Genomic DNA, 2,973 nt, shown 5'->3' with positions numbered 1-2,973 from the left:
CTCTGAGAAATCATATTGACTTGCTGAGTCAATATTTTGTTCTGAGCCAATATGGCATTCAGAGTATCAATTTCAAGAACTCCCTTCTTCATAGGCGTCCCATTATTCACAGGATTCCTCTCAGAAGTGTACATGAACTGGTTATTAGCAACCATGTCAATGAGTTCTTGAGCTTCTGCAGGTGTTTTCTTTAGGTGAATGGATCCACCTGCAGAAGTATCCAATGACATCTTTGATAGCTCAGATAAACCATCATAGAATATATCCAGGATGGTCCATTCTAAAAGCATGTCAGAAGGACACTTTTTGGTCAGCTGCTTGTATCTTTCCCAAGCTTCATAGAGGGATTCACCTTCTTTCTGTCTGAAGGTTTGAACATCCACTCTAAGCTTGCTCAGCTTTTGAGGAGGAAAGAACTTGGCTAAGAAAGCCGTGACCAGCTTATCCCAAGAGTTCAGGCTATCTTTAGGTTGAGAGTCCAACCACACTCTAGCTCTGTCTCTTACAGCAAAAGGGAAAAGCATGAGCCTGTAGACTTCAGGATCTACTCCATTAGTCTTAACAGTATCACATATCTGCAAGAAGTCAGTTAAGAACTGAAAAGGATCTTCAGATGGAAGTCCATGAAACTTGCATTTCTGCTGCATCAGAGAAACTAATTGAGGTTTAAGCTCAAAATTGTTTGCTCTAATGGCAGGAATGGAGATGCTTCTTCCATGTAAATTGGAATTAGGTGCAGTAAAGTCACCAAGCATTCTCCTTGCATTATTGTTGTTGGGTTCGGCTGCCATCTCCTTTCAGGTTCTGGATCAGCTTTAACAAGAATACCTTTTTCTTTGTTTCTGCTCATAAGAAAGAGAAGAGAACAAGAGAAGAAGAGGAATCCTCTATGTCACAGTAAATAGGTTCCTTATTGTTAGTAGAAAAAGGAAAGGAATAGGGGTGAAGAAGAATGAAGAATCCAAACACAAGGGTAAGGATAGGAGCAGTGAATTGAGATGAGGAGATGTTAGTAGATAAATAAATAAATAGAATAAGATGGGAGAGGGAGAATTTTCGAAAATAATTTTTGAAAAAGAGTTAGTGATTTTCGAAAATAGTTTTTGAAAAAGGTTAGTAATTTTCGAAAATTAAAATCCAAAATTAAAATAATTAGTTAATTAAAAAGAAGTTTTGAAAAAGAGAGGGAGATATTTTCGAAAATTAGAGAGAGAGAGTTAGTTAGGTAGTTTTGAAAAAGGTAAGAAACAAACAAAAAGTTAGTTAGTTAGTTGAAACAAATTTTGAAAATCAATTTTTGAAAAGATAAGAAGATAAAAAGTTAGAAAAGATATTTTGAAAAAGGTAAGATAAGAAGATAATTTTTTTTTGAAAAGATATGATTGAAATTAGTTTTGAAAAAGATTTGATTTTTGAAAAAGATGAGATTTTTAAATTGAAAATTTGATTTGACTCATAAAAACAACTAGATTTTTAAAAATTTTTGAAAAAGTCAAATCTAATTTTCGAAATTTTAAGAGAGAAAAAGGGAAAGATATTTTTTTTAATTTTTGAATTTTTAATGATGAGAGAGAGAAACATGAAAATGATGCAATGCATGAGAATTTTAGATCAAAACAATGAATGCATGCAAGAATGCTATGAATGTCAGGATGAACACCAAGAACATTATGAAGATCATGATGAACATCAAGAACATATTTTTGAAAATCTTTATATGCAAAGAAAACATGCAAGACACCAAACATAGAAATCTTTCATGTTTAGACTCTATGGATGCAAAAATACACATGTAAAACAAGAAAAGACACAAAACATGAAAACATCAAGATCAAACAAGAAGACTTACCAAGAACAACTTGAAGATCATGAAGAACACTATGAATGCATGAATTTTTTTCGAAAAATGCAAGATGAGCATGCAATTGACACCAAACTTATAACATGACACATGACTTAAACAAGAAACACAAAAATTTTTTTTTTTGATTTTTATGATTTTATAAATTTTTTTTCTTTTTGTATTTTCTTTTAATTTTTTTCGAAAACCATTTTGAAAAAGAAAAATAAGGATTTCAAAATTTTTAATATGAATTCCAGGAATCTTATGCTCTTTAGTCTAAAGCTCCAATCAAAGGGTCAGGCATGGCTTAATAGCCAGCCAAGCTCTAGCATGTAAATTACATCCATTGAGGTGATTAGTTGAAGACCAATCCCAAAGCAGTTTGGGTATGGCTTTACAGCCAGATAGGATTCAACATATTTCATGAAACACTAGAATTCATTCTTAAAAATTCTGAAGAAAAATATATTTTTGAAAACATTTTTATTTTAAAATTTTTTTCAAAAACAAAGGATAAAATTTTGAAGGATTTTTGAAAAATTTTTGAAAATTAAACAAAAAGAAAATTACCTAATCTGAGCAACAAGATGAACCGTCAGTTGTCCAAACTCGAACAATCCCCGGCAACGGCGCCAAAAACTTGGTGCACGAAATTGTGATCTCTGTAATGGATCCAAAAACATGGTGCACTACTCTCAATTCATAATTTGTCACAACTTCAATACAACTAACCAGCAATTGCACTGGGTCGTCCAAGTAATAAACCTTACATGAGTAAGGGTCGATCCCACGGAGATTGTTGGTATGAAGCAAGCTATGGTCACCTTGAAAATCTCAGTCAGGCGGATATAAAATAATTATGGAGTTTTCGAAAATAGGATAATATAATAAGGATAGAAATACTTATGTAAATCATTGGTGAGAATTTCAGATAAGCGCATAGAGATGCTTTCGTTCCTCTGAACCTCTGCTTTCCTGCTGTCTTCATCCAATCAGTCTTACTCCTTTCTATGGCTGGCTTTTTGTAAGGATGTCGCCGTTGCCAATGGCTACTTTCAATCCTCTCGGGAAAATGGTCCAAATGCTCTGTCACAGCACGGCTAATCGTCTGGAGGCATCACCCTTGTCGA

General features: G+C 33.5%; 1 non-coding gene across 1 annotated transcript; it reads left to right on the top strand.

Annotated features, from left to right (window-relative positions):
• Positions 1 to 284: 284 nt before the first annotated feature.
• On the top strand, positions 285 to 392 carry LOC148549133 (small nucleolar RNA R71). The gene has a single exon (XR_015898152.1). It is a non-coding gene; the product is annotated as a small nucleolar RNA R71 (small nucleolar RNA).
• The last annotated feature ends 2,581 nt before the right edge of the window (positions 393 to 2,973 follow it).

This window comes from Arachis ipaensis, chromosome B8, assembly GCF_059453495.1.
Source record: "Arachis ipaensis isolate K30076 ecotype BB chromosome B8, ASM5945349v1, whole genome shotgun sequence".
Classification (NCBI taxonomy): Eukaryota; Viridiplantae; Streptophyta; class Magnoliopsida; order Fabales; family Fabaceae; genus Arachis; species Arachis ipaensis.
Note: the sequence above shows the minus strand (reverse complement) of the source record. Positions and strands in the feature narration are given on the sequence as shown.